Raw genomic sequence first — 14,110 nt, 5'->3', positions numbered from 1 at the left:
CAATCTTAGACTCAGTTTATTCCCCAGGTTCTGACCCATTTCTAGGAGTTCGTGAAGAGATGTGCCCAACTATGTACCAGAAATGTTCTTGCTCAGGTCTGGGTTCTTGCTCCGGAGATGCCCCTATCCAAGATTGCGGAGGAAGCCGAGAGTCAAGAATATCTTGATGCTGTTGAAAAGATGGAGCCTGAGGTCAAAGATTTGGCTAGGAGGATTGTAGACAATCTTGATATTGATATTTCTTCTCCTGATGGCGATGCTTGATGTATTTTGACTTTAGTACTCCAGCCTCTGTAATAAGGATATTATACTTCTTTTTTGAATGAAAATCCTTTATTTTTGTTGATGTCTTCTTTGCCTAGATGTCTTTGATTTAGTCAAGTGTTTGTCATGCTTTTGACCGCGCTGTGTAAAACAACTCGATATTAGTAGATCATTGTCTTGACAAACTTTCTTGATTTGTCGAGTGCTTGTCTGGCTACCATTTGCATCGTGTAAACAACTCAGTTTTAGTAGATCGTTGTCTTGGCAAACTTTCTTGATTTGTCGAGTGCTTGTTTGGCTTTCATATGCACCATGTAAACAACTCGGTATTTGTAGATCATTGTCTTGACAAACTTTCTTGACTCGTCGAGTGCTTGTCTAGCTTTGTTCTGGTTGTAGAAACGTCTTAGGATTGGTTTCGGTGTTAGCTTATTAGCTACCCTCATTGGCAGGCTCAAGCATCTTTTGAGCTCTTTTGCTCTCAGCCGATATGCTCAGGCATGATTTCAGCCATTTTGCTTTTTGGATCGGGTGTCAGCTTATTAGCTACCCTCATCGGTGGGCTCAAGCATCATTTCAGCTCTTTTGCTCTCAGCCGGTATGCTCAGGCACGATTTCAGCCATTTTGCTTTTTGGATCGGGTGTTAGCTTATTAGCTACCCTTATCGGTGGGCTCAAGCATCTTTTTAGCTCTTTTGCTCTTAGCCGGTATGCTCAGGCATGATTTTAGCCATTTTGCTTTTTGGATCGGGTGTCAGCTTATTAGCTACCCTCATCGGCGGGCTCAACCATCTTTTCAGCTCTTTTGCTCTCAGTCGGTATGCTCAGGCATGATTTCAGCCATTTTGCTTCTTGGATCGGGTGTTAGCTTATTAGCTACCCTCATCGGTGGGCTCAAGCATCTTTTCGGCTCTTTTGCTCTCAGCCAGTATTCTCAGGCATGATTTTAGCCATTTTGCTTTTTGGATCGGGTGTTAGCTTATTAGCTACCCTCATCGGTGGGCTCAAGCATATTTTCAGCTCTTTTGCTCTCAGCCGGTATGCTTAGGCATGATTTCAGCCATTTTGCTTCTTGGATCGGGTGTCAACTTATTAGCTACCCTCATCGGTGGGCTCAAGCATCTTTTTGGCTCTTTTGCTCTCAGCCGGTATTCTCAGGCATGATTTTAGCCATTTCGCTTTTTGGATCAGGTGTTAGCTTATTAGCTACCCTCATCGGTGGGCTCAAGCATCTTTTCAGCTCTTTTGCTCTCAGCTGGTATGCTCAGGCATGATTTTAGCCATTTTGCTTTTTTGGATCGGGTGTTAGCTTATTAACTACCCTCATCGGCGAGCTCAAGCATCTTTTTAGCTCTTTTGCTCTCAGCCGGTATTCTTAGTGAAAACAACTCAGGAAGATTCATAATAAGACATCTGTTGTTGAGGAGAACCATCTTTATTGATCATGATCGTTTACATGGTTATTGAAACCAACTGGGGGAAATCCATAATAATACACGTATTGTCGTGGAACACCATCTTTTATTGATGTTGATCTCTTGTGGCTTGTACATGTATTCTTCCTTGATTTGTTTTGCACGCGTAGAATCTTCTTAGTTGGCTGATGTGCCATGTATTGTTGACTTCTTTTCCATCTTCATTTTTTAACTAGTGCGTGCCTGGTCCGGTGACTTCTGTGACAATGAAAGGATCTTCCCATGGACTGAGTAGTTTATGGCGTCCGTTAGTTTTTTGTATTCTTCTTAGTACCAGATCTCCGATTTGGAGTGATTGAGGCTAGGTATTCTTATTGTAGTGGCATCTTAAACCTTGGAGGTATCTTGCTGATTGAAGGGTAGCATTTACTCTTACTTTTTTTGTACTGTCGAGTTCTAATCTTTGGGTGTGTTCTACTTCTCCTTCGTCGTATTGTTCTATCCTTGGTGACGTCCAGATTAAGTCGGCCGATAGTACTGCTTCTGATCCATAAACTAGGAAGAAAGGTGAGTATCTGGTGGCTCTACTTATTTGAGCCCGTAGCCCCCATACTACTTTGGGTAATTCTTCAATCCATTTGGATCCATAGTCCACTAGTTCTTCGTATAATCTTGGTTTTAATCTGGCTAGTATAAGTCCATTAGCCCTTTCCACCTGTCTGTTGGCTTCTAGATGTGCGATCGATGCATAATCTATGCCAAAACCGCAATCCTGTGCCCAACTTTGGAATTCTATAGCTGTGAAGGAAGAACCCAAATCTGTTATGATTCGATTGGGCATGCCGAAGCGGTGCATAATATCTTGGTTGAACTCGACTGCTTTGGTTGTGCTGTATTTTGCGAGTGGTTTGTATTCAATCCACTTGGTGAACTTGTCGATTGCTATGAAGATGTACTCAAAACTGCCTTTTGCTTTCTTGAGAGGTCCTACTTGATCTAGACCCTAGTAGGAGAAAGGCCAAGCGGGAGGGATGCAGATGAGATTGTGAGCTGGTACATGAGCTTGTCTTGCGAACATTTGACAACCTTTGCATTTTCTGACTAGTTCTTCTACGTCTTTCAAAGCGGTTGGCTAGTAGTATCTGGTGTGGAACTCTTTGCCGACTAGTGTTCTTGAAGCGGCATGATTCCCACAGCACCCTGAGTGTATTTCGACTAAGATCTATTTTCCTTCTTCAAACGAGACACATTTTAGGAGTACTGATGATGCGGCTCTTCTGTACAGCTTCTCCCCTACTAGGACGTAGTTCTTGCTTCTGCGAACAACTCGAGTAGCTTCTGCTTTATCTGTTGGCAACTTATTCTCTTTGATATAATCGATGAAAACCTGGGTCCATGAGGTGGTGATTACCTAAATCTGGGTGCCTTTAGCTGGTAGTTCAGGGGTTATCTCACAGGGTTGTTTGATAGAGGGAGATGATAACTTCTCTATGAATACGCCAGGTGGGACCTTTGCCCTGTTCGATCCAAGCTTGGCGAGGACATCTGCCGCAATATTAGAATCACGCAGGACATGTAGAATTTCCAATCCTTGAAAATGTTTTTCGAGTTTTCGTATCTTGGCACAGTAAGCGCTCATATTTTCTTTGGTGCAGTCCCAATCTTTGTTGACTTGGTTGATGACTACTGCCGAATCACCATATACGAGTAATCGCTTGATTCCGAGGGTAATTGCTATTCGTAGTCCATGGATGAGGGCTTCGTATTCTGCTTCATTGTTTGTAGCCTATCATAGTATCTAAAGGACATACTTGAGTTGTTTTCCGTCTGGAGAAATGAAGAGAATGCCTGCTCCGGCTCTGCCTAGCTTGAGTGATCCATTAAAGTACATCTTCCAATGGTCAAGGATGATATTTGGCATGGGTTGTTGAATCTCTGTCCACTTGGCCACAAAATCGGTAAGGGTTTAAGATTTAATTGCCTTCCATAGGGTGAAATTGATATTGAGAGCACCAAGTTCAACTGCCCACTTAGATATACGCCCCGTTGCGTCTTTATTGTGTAGGATGTCTCCGAGTGTGAAATCTATCACCACGATAATCTTGTGGCTTTCAAAATAGTGGTGAAGCTTGCGTGAAGTGATCAGGAGGGCGTAGAGTAGTTTTTGCACATGCGGGTACCGGATTTTTGATTCTGACAGTACCTCGCTGATGTAGTATACGGGTCATTGTACTTTATATATGTGCCCTTCTTCTTCTCTTTCTACGTCTATCGCTGTGTAGATCATAGTAGAAGTTAACATAATGTATAGCACCATGTCCTCGTATTTCTTTGGAGGTGTGAGAATGGGTGAGGCTATGAGGTACGTCTTGAGTCTTTTGAAAGCTTCATTGGCTTCTTTTGTCCACTCGAACTTGTCTGTCTTCTTTAGTAGTTTAAAGAAAGGTAACCCTTTTTCACCAAGTCTTGATATGAAGCAATTGAGGGCCGCCATGCAGCTTGTTAGTTTCTGCACATCCTTGACACTTCGAGAAGGGCCCATCTCTGTTATGGCTCGAATTTGCTTGGCGCTGGCTTTGATTCCACGATGGCTGACCAAGAATCCTAGTAGTTGTCCTAAAGGAACTCAAAATACACACTTGCTTGGGTTTAATTTCCACCTCCACTTCTTTAGGTTTTCGAAGGTTTGCCTTAAGTCTTCAATTAGTGTGTCTGGGTTCTTTGTTTTTACTACTACGTCATCCACATATGCTTCTATATTTTCGCCAATCTGATCACCAAGGCACGTTTGGATAGCTCTTTGGTATGTAGCACCAGCATTCTTGAGTCCAAATGACATGGTCTGGTAGCAGTAGGCGCCGAATGGAGTGATGAAAGATGTCTTGCTCTGGTTTGTTCTTTTAATGCAATCTGGTGATATCCTGAATAGCAATCAAGAAAGGATAATAGGGCAGATCCTGCTGTCGAATCAACTATCTAGTCAATGCGTGGTAGCCCAAATGGATCTTTTGGGCAGTGTTTGTTGAGATCTATGTAGTCGACGCACATGCGCCACTCATCCGTGTTCTTTTATACTAGAACTGGGTTTGCTAGCCAATCTAGATAAAGGATTTCTCTGATGAATCTGGCTGCCATTAGCTTTGTGATTTCCTTTTTAATTGTTGCCTTCTTGTCGGGTGAGAATCATCATAGCCGTTGCTTCATAGGCTTTGATCATTCATTGACATTGATTCTATGCTCAGCCAACTCTCTTGGGACACCTGGCATGTCGGCCGGCTTCCAAGCGAAGATATCTTTGTTGTCCCAAAGAAAGTTGCTGAGCGTGAGTTCCTATTTTGCCGAGAGGTGGGCGCTGATGGTTGCCGTTTTGGAGGGATCACCAGTGCCCAGGTTGATTTGCTTAACGTTGGCTTCTTTTGGTGGTGCGAGGATGCTGGGCTTTTTAGCCGGTATCTCTAGTTCTTCTGGGCTCATTTCTACGGCAATAGTGGCTATTTCTTTTCTACCATCGGCGGCTTGTGCCTTGGCTACAATTTGAATTGCCTAAACATCGCAGTCAAAAGCGCGCTTCAAATCACTTCAAAGGGAAAGGACACCGTTAGGCCTTGGCATCTTAAGCAATAGGTATGGGTAATGTGGTATTGCCATGAATTTTGCTAGTGTTGGGTGCCCGAGGATTGCATGATATGATGAATCAAAGTCTGCAACTTCAAACTTGATGAACTCTGTTCGGTAGTTTGAGGGAGTGCCAAAAGTAACCGGTAGAGTGATTTGTCCAAGTGGCATAGCTGCCTTGCCGGGTACTATTCCATAAAAAGGGGTGCTTGTTGGTGTAATCATCCCGTTGAGTTGTAGTCCCATCTTCCTTAGCGTCTCTAAAAAGATAATGTTGAGTCCGGCTCCCCCATTGATTAGTACTTTAGTGACAGTCATGCCAGCAATGGTTGGATTTAGAACTAGTGGATAATGGCCCACGTTCCCTATGCTAGTCCATTGGTCTTCTCTTGAAAATTGGATTGGATATTGTGACCAATTGACATATCTTGGAGTAGCCGGTTCTACTGCCATGATGGTTCGTAGAGCTAGCTTTTCTTGATGTTTACTTCTAGAATCTGGAGCTCCAGCGAAGATTACTGCTACTGTCCCCCTGGATTTTTGGAATCCCTTTCCTTCGTGGTTGTCTTCCTCTTTTTTCTAATTGTCTTCCTTAGTGTTTACCTTATTATCCTTTTTCGTGTATCGCTTGTTGAATGTGTAGCAGTTTCCAGTGGTGTGATTTCCTTTAGGATGCAAAATGCAACGCATATTTTCAATGTCGTCATACCCTCTGGGTTTGGAAAACTTTCTTGATTTATCAGCCATCGCCATGGTGTTGTTTGGTCCACATTTTCTTTCCTGATGTCTGATGTTTCGATGATTTCACTTGTCTGAGTTATCTTGATTGTTTTTATCCGAGAACCTTTCTCATGTCTTCTCCTCTGTAGTAATCATCTTTTCTACTGTGCGTCTAAATTCTTCATTGCTTCTCGGGTTTTCTATGCAGAAGTCTTGAAATTGCCATCTAGCCATAATTTCGTGAGAGAATGCTTCGATTACTTCTCATTCGGTGATGTCATGTACTTGGGCACGTAGTTCGCCAAATCGTCGATTGTAATTTCTGAGAGTTTCGCCTCCTTTTTGCTTGAGTCCTGTTAATTCTGCGTGGGTGATGGGGTGTGTAATGATACCCGTGAAATTTCCACAGAAAACTCTTTGCAAGTCTTCCCAATTTCTGATTGACCCTAGATTTAATTTGTCGAACCATTAGAGGGGCATGGTTTCCAGTGCCATGGGAAAAAATAAGGTCTTGATATCGTCGTCTCCTCTGGCTAGTTCAATCGACTACGAGTAAATTTTGAGCCACTGCCTTGGTTCGGTCTTGCCATCATATTTAGAGTGGTTGGACGGCTTGAACTTGTGAGGCAGTCATATTGAAGCAAGTATGTTTGCAAAACAGGGGAATCTATCGTGCGTTCCACCTTCTTTGTATTCTGATTTGGCACCTCCTTCCTGCCAACTGTCGTCTTGGTGAGAGTAGTCCTGCGGGGATGTCTGAATAGGTGCTTCACTTCTGACCTTCCTTGGTTGTTCGATTCGGTAATTTTGGCTATGGTCCCTTCTACTTTCTCTGTTGTGACCTCCGCTTGGCCCAAGTCTCTCAAAAGCGGACTTCTTTTGGTTTTGATCTTCCTTCCTATGAGATGTTGACCTAGCAGGTAGCCTTGAGCGGGCTCTTCCGTCGTGTGTCCTTAGGGCTGCTGACTGGAGGAGGTCTCGGAGTTGTTCCTATTTTCACTGGGAAGTGATGTTGCTCCGAGTTCTTCTAGTGCTTCTCGAATTCTACTGTAGGGTGTATTCACCGTGTGTCTTTCTTTGACTTCTTGTTCTGATTTTCTTCTGTCATACTCAGCTAGGTCTGACTCATATTTAATCCAAGCTTTCTTGCGCTGCCTAGCATAGCGTTGGCGTCCTTGTTTCAATTTGTTTCTTCTTTCTCTGGCTTGCTTCTGACTCTCAGTCTCACCATCGTGCCCCTGGATAAAGGGTGATATGTTGGACTCAGATTCGTCCGATGATCTGATGTCGGGTGCCAGCTGTCTTGCTATTTGGAATAAAAAGTTGGAGGGACTTGAATCTGAGTTGTTCAAAGAACTAAAAACCTCTTCTGAGGATATGTAGGATCTTGTAGACATTCTCAAGGGTGTATCCAAGTAACCCACGAACTGCAGTAGGCTATCTATATACCATTGCAAGTCAACACAGTTACGCCACCGAGTACTTTCCATAATTAGCTTGCGTGCTTAATGTCTTCTTGCATGCTGCTGTATGTCATGCATCTTCCTTTGTTTCGCTTGAGTAATGAAAGTACATATAAATATGCACGTGCATCCTCATATTCGTGCTCATCTTGCTGATGCAAAATCTTCTCGTTCGACCATGATCCAATACAAGCAAGGCAACCTAGATAATCCGTCAAAAGGCTTTGGGTGGGCAGTCCCCTCACCGGAGACCCCGTATCACCCCTACCTGGCGCGCCAGCTATCGATGTTTCACCACCGATAGCCTCCCATGGGGGTACCCAGGGTAGTTTGTTCAGGCTTCAGCGTATGCAGAGCTCGATGGTAAAAGCAAGAGACAGCCGATTTATCCTGGTTTGGGCCCTCGACCATGATCGAGTAATAGCCCTACGTCTAGTCGGCATTAGCCTTTGCGTTGGATTGATTGTAAAGTGTGTTGTGTTGCATTGTGTTATCTCCTTTTCCTCCAGGAACTCCGCCCTCCTTTATATAGTCAGAAGGCCAGAGTCCTAGTCGATTTACAATGAGAGTTCCTAGTAGGATTACAGAATAATACTATTACTACTAAGATCACATGGGAAGAATCCTATTTAGACTAGGTCTTCTCCCTTCCTTGTGAGGTATCCTGTGGGTCCTGTATCGACACCTACGTACTCTGGGTCCCCTCCGATGGGTCCTGCTCTGCAAAAGAAGAATTATAATACTATAAGTTAAAAATTTCGGCAGAACCTCCCCTGTACGGGGAGGTTTCCAAAACCTGCAAGAAAAAAGCCGGCACGATGGCCGACAGCATATATACAGCACGAAGGCCCACACATCCACGTACGCACGAAGGCCCACACATCCACATACGGCACGAAGGCCGTCAATGACATACAAGGCACGAAGGCAGACAACCGGGGGGCTTTTATACCTTGGGTGGCGGTGGAGTCGGGCGACGCGGTGTCAGGGTCACCTTCGTCTCCAGCGAGGGGCAGGGACGATGGCGGGGACGAACGGTGAGGGGCATGGCCAGCGGCCGAGGCTCCTCCTCCTCCCTTCTTCTCCTCCCTTCTCCTTCTTCCTTCTCCCTTCTCCTCTCCTCCACCTCCCTTCTCTCCTCTACTCCCCTGCTCCTCCTCTCCTCCACTCCGACGGTTCAGGGGCAGGGTCAGCCGGGGCAGGGCACCACCGGCAGGTTCGCGTCCGGCGGCGGAGCGGGGCCGACTGCGGCGGAGGTCGGGCGGCGGCGGGGTGGGGCGGTGCACCACCGGCCGGGGAGGGTAGACCCGGGCGCGGGCCAGCCGCGGTGGAGGTTCGGCGGCGTCGGTGGTCCGCGGCGGCAGGGCAGGGCCGGGGCGCGCGGCCGTGAGAGGTAGAGTGGGAGCGGGCTGGCTGGCCCGCTAGGGTTAAGTGGGGCGGCCCTTTGCCGAGTGCCGAGATGCGGGCACTCGGCAAAGAAATTCAGGTGGGTTTCTTTTAATCCGAAAGATGAAGAAAAAATTCTGAATATTCATTGCCGAGTGCTGCAAGCCTGGCACTCGGCAAAGAGGTTCCTTTGCCGAGTGCCAATTCCGACACTCGGCAAAGTATTTTTATTTTTTTTTATTTTTGTTTTCAAAATTTTTCTGTGGCATTTATACAGTACCTTGAAGCACATGTTCCAATTTGGAACTTTTATATGACTTTTTGGTATATTTTTTAAATTTTTTATGTTTACTTGAATTTTTCTTAAAAAATAAATTTGAATTGCATGTGCATGAAATATTGGAATTTAGCGATTCAAAAAATGGTATTCATGTTTTTTAGTGTATTTTGAGGCCGTGTGCAGGGACATTCGTGAAATTTCGAACATCTGTTTCACGAAACATGACCACCAACTTGTTAAAAAAGTGTTTTTTAATTATATAAAATACAAACGAAGTCCGAAAATCACGAAACTTGTCGAGGTGTCGTGTCATCGCATGTAGAGGCTATGGTAAAAAATTTAGAAGTTTTCGATCAAGTTGTGACGTACGATGCCTAAAACTCAGACATCTCTGCATGTGCCTCTACGCATAATAGCCAATTCCAGAGTATGCACAGAGATACCTAATTCCAGAGTATGCACAGAGATACCCGATTTCAGAGGCTGTGGTAAAAAATTTAGAAGTTTTCAAACAAGTTGTAACGTACGATGCCTAAAATCCGAGAACGATGAGAGAAACATTAGTTGACGCACCTTGTTGGTCCGTGACAGGTGTGGCAGCACCTTGTCCCAGATAGCCTGGCTCCCTCCGTAGCCATGGGAGAACCAGTGTCCTCTCCCCACACCCTACGATTCTTGGGTTCAGGTACATGATGCCTCGCTCCCAAGTCCCAACAAGCTTATTCCCAAAGGAAAGAGGAGGAAGATGACTACTACTAGTGTGCAGCCTGTTCGTTTCGGCTAAATTGATCTATAAGTTTATGGCTGAAAGTACTGTTGACTAGTTTGGTGTAAGAGAAAAATACCGTTGGCAAGCTAGATACAGTTCCAGGCTGGCGAACAGGCTGGTGGCTGTCGTGTTGCCTTCTTCTTGGCTCTCCTTATTAGCAAAGCAGTACCACCAGCAAGCATTTATAGGCCGGCAGAGCTAGCTCTTCATGTCATTAAGAATTAGCACACATGTGGGTCCGAACTTATCTTTGCCTCGCAGCACAAAGTTTTCATGTATGTGTGCCATTATTGTCTGCAACTTTTTCGTTTCAAAGAAATATATACTGGAATAATAGCTATGACAGGTGTGAATTTAAATTGAGTTTAAAGCGAAAAGGTTCATACCATACCATCAGTATGGGGCAGAAGAGTAGTACCTGTGTAGGTATCTCATCATATATATATGTTGATGCATGGATCAGATCATCAGTATAATTAATAAGCAGGAAGCAGCAGATGGATCGATCGAGCTCATCGCTGCCATAGATGAGCGAGAATGATGAGAGAAACGTTAGTTGACGCACCTTGTTGGTCCGTGACAGGTGCGGCAGCACCTTGTCCCAGATAGCCTGGCTCCCTCCGTAGCCATGGGAGAGAACCAGTGTCCTCTCCCCACACCCTACGATTCTTGGGTTCAGGTACATGATGCCTCGCTCCCAAGTCCCAACTAGCTTATTCCCAAAGGAAAGAGGAGGAAGAAGCCTATTCGTTTCGGCTAAATTGACCTATAAGCCTATGGCTGAAAGTACTGCTGACTGATTTGGTGTGAGAAGAAAACACCGTTGGCTGACTGATAAGTCAAACCAGATACAAACAGTTACAGGCTGGCGAACATGCTGGTGGCTGTCGTGTTGCCTTCTTCTTGGCCCTTGTTTAGTTGGGCAAAGTTGGCGCCGCTGGATTTACTGTGCAGCACTTTCAATCGTTGCATTTCGTTTGTATTTGATAAAAATTGTCCAATCGTTGACTAATTAGGCTCAAAACGTTCGTCTCGCAAAGTACAACCAAACTGTGCAATTAGTTTTTTATTTCATCAACATTTAGTACTCCATATATGTACCGTAAGTTTGATGTGACGAGAAATCTTCTTTTTGCATAGTGCCAAAGTTTAGATTTTGGTGGAACTAAACACACCCTGGCTCTCCTTATTAGCAAAGCAGTACCACCAGCAAGCATTTATAGGCCGGCAGAGCTAGCTCTTCATGTCATTAAGAATTAGCACACATGTGGGTCCGAACTTATCTTTGCCTCGCAGCACAAAATTTTAATGTATGTGTGCCATTGTCTGCAACTTTTTCGTTTCAAAGAAATATATACTGGAATAATAGCTATGACAGGTGTGAATTTAAATTGAGTTTAAAGCGAAAAGGTTCATACCATACCATCAGTATGGGGCAGAAGAAATTATCACAGTCGGCTCTAGATAGTTCCTGTCAATGCAAGAACCACTGTACGTACCGGTCATGGTTTATATTGTGCTATTATTGTGGAGACAAGTACCCACACTAATAATGACTTTATCTTCGATGTTTGATATATATAGAGAGAGCTATAGAACCGTCGTCGATCGTTGATGAGGTTCTCATGGTAGAGATATATGCTAAGGGTCTGTCTGGATCCATTAGCTGCTAATAGTTAGCTAGCTAATATGTCACAACTAATATTAACAACTATTAGCTAGTTTGGTCCAAATAGTAAAATAGTTGATAGTTGGATACTCACCTAACAATTAGTTAAACTATTAGTTAGGTCTGTTTGGATCCATGAAGATAATTATTAGCCGCTAACTATTATATCAACCAGGGTCTAAGTTTCTGTAATTAATACATGGCAGCACAAAATAATTACAAAGATGAAAAAAAAATATGTTCTGTGAAGTTTGTGGGGGTGCTCCAAAGTTGTCTCCAGCAGAGCACAACACGAGATGGAACGTATACACCGGGCCCAAGATAGAGCAAACTAACATAACTAAGTCTGTGAAGTTCTCCTTTGTCCAGTCAAAGGATGCGTGCCACTTCAAGGATCATCAAGCACTTTCTAGCTAGCTACAAGAAAGAAAATTTACGAGAAGCAAGACAATGAAAGATGCGCTAGTCTGCCGTGCCGAATTCGTCTAGGTATGGCAAGGATGTACACCTAACTCCCGCTGAAATGAGGGAAGGAAACAGAGAAAAGAATCATCTGAAACTCTTCACCACTAATACAAAATGTGGAATGAGGGCGATGTATGCAAGAAGAAAAAAAAGGAGAGCATATATGTAGCAACATAATAAAGACCATATATACTGATAAAAAAATGTAACACAAGCATCCATGGTTTACATTGTCTGTGCATGACTTTTCTCAAGATATATGGTCATGCATGACAACAAAAAGGAAGACAAAATAACACACATATACAGTTCAAAAATCCATAGAATATACATTTGGTTGGTGTAAGACCCAAACACAAGCACAATGTTTTTGTTGCCTGCTTGACATGGACACAAATATTTTCTCCTTGAATACTTTAAAATTTGGAGTGGTTTAGTTAAGAAATGAACCTAACCAATGATAATAACAAAACATATATATGTGTGTGACACTTCTTTTATTACTATGTTTATTATAGGCTAACTGTCTAAGAGCATATGGTTTGAGAGATTCTCGGCCCCATAGTCCTTAAAGAACAGAAGTTGTTTATATGGTTACCGGCTGAGAAGATCATGGAAAAGTGGTAGTTTGTCCTTTGGCGGGGAAGGTGTCCACTGAGAAGTCCAAGGTACGATGAACTTGTACTGTATGTATATTAGAAAAGGGAGCAGTCCACATGCGTGCATGATCATTCGTGTAGGCCAAGCTTGACTATGCTTAACAATTTCAACCCCCAGCCAGCCAACACTATGCTAATTACATAAGCTTGATTGTACTTATAACAGCCGTACCCAACCATCTTCCTTTAATTTGGAGCTGAAGGGTTGCTTACCCTACAACAGTTGCACATTTCATTTACTCGATGACATATGCATGGCAAATTAGAGTTCAAGATATATATCCAACATGCACTACAGCAGACGCGTGCTTTGCCGAGTGCAATTGCACTCGGCAAAGAAGGCTTTGCACTCGGCAAAGAGCTATCGGCATATCCCTTCACGGCAAAGGCTTCTTTACCGAGTGTCGCATGTCGGGCACTCGGCAAAGGATTTCCCGAGTGCCACGACGGCACTCGACAAAGAAAAGCCGCCATAACGCCAGGTCACGGTGATGGCCCCTTTGCCGAGTGCCACACGTCGGCACTCGGCAAAGAAATGTGTTTTTTATTTTTTTTAAAAAATGCTTAGCCGAGTGCCTGCATCTGGCACTCGACAAAGCTTGTTTTTTTTGGATTTTCTTTGCCGAGTGCTGTAGGTAGGCACTCGGCAAAGCTGAGAAGCTTAGTGTCCCAGATTCCCAGCTTTGCCGAGTCAAAGAAGTGAAAAAATTCAATTTTTTTATTGTTTTTAGTCTTCAATCGTTGCAAACAAGATATACATCATATATATATATATATATATATATATATATATATATATATATATATATATATATATATATATATATATATATATAACACAACTATATATCACACAAATGTATATCACAATCCACCACAAACACAAACATAGCATACAAGTATCATAATCTCGACTCCCAAGTCCAAAGTCCAAACACACAAGCATAGTTCACAAAGTTCACAAGTGCATTATATCATAACGGCTGCCATTTGAAGCTCACGGCGACGGTCCGGGTTGGGATGGCCCAACGTTCGATCCCGGCGACCCTCCGAGGTGGTTCGACGCCGCCCCCGATTGATGCTGCACAAAATAGAAGAGATTGCACGTGAGCGACAAGAGAAGAGATAAATATGCAAGATAAATATCCGCCACTACCACCACCACCACCACATCACCGCCATCACCAACACTTCACCACCGCCACCACCACCACATCACCACCATGACCACCACCACCACCACACCACCACCACCACCATGAGCACCACAACACCGTGACCACCACCACCAACACCACACCACCACCACCACCATGACCACCACACCACCATGACCACCACACCACCACCACCACCACCACTAGGTTTCTTTAGGTTTCACTAGGTTTCTCTAAGTTTCAGCATA

Source organism: Miscanthus floridulus, chromosome 6 (genome assembly GCF_019320115.1).
Source record: "Miscanthus floridulus cultivar M001 chromosome 6, ASM1932011v1, whole genome shotgun sequence".
NCBI classification, from domain to species: Eukaryota; Viridiplantae; Streptophyta; class Magnoliopsida; order Poales; family Poaceae; genus Miscanthus; species Miscanthus floridulus.
This window is presented reverse-complemented; position numbering follows the sequence as displayed.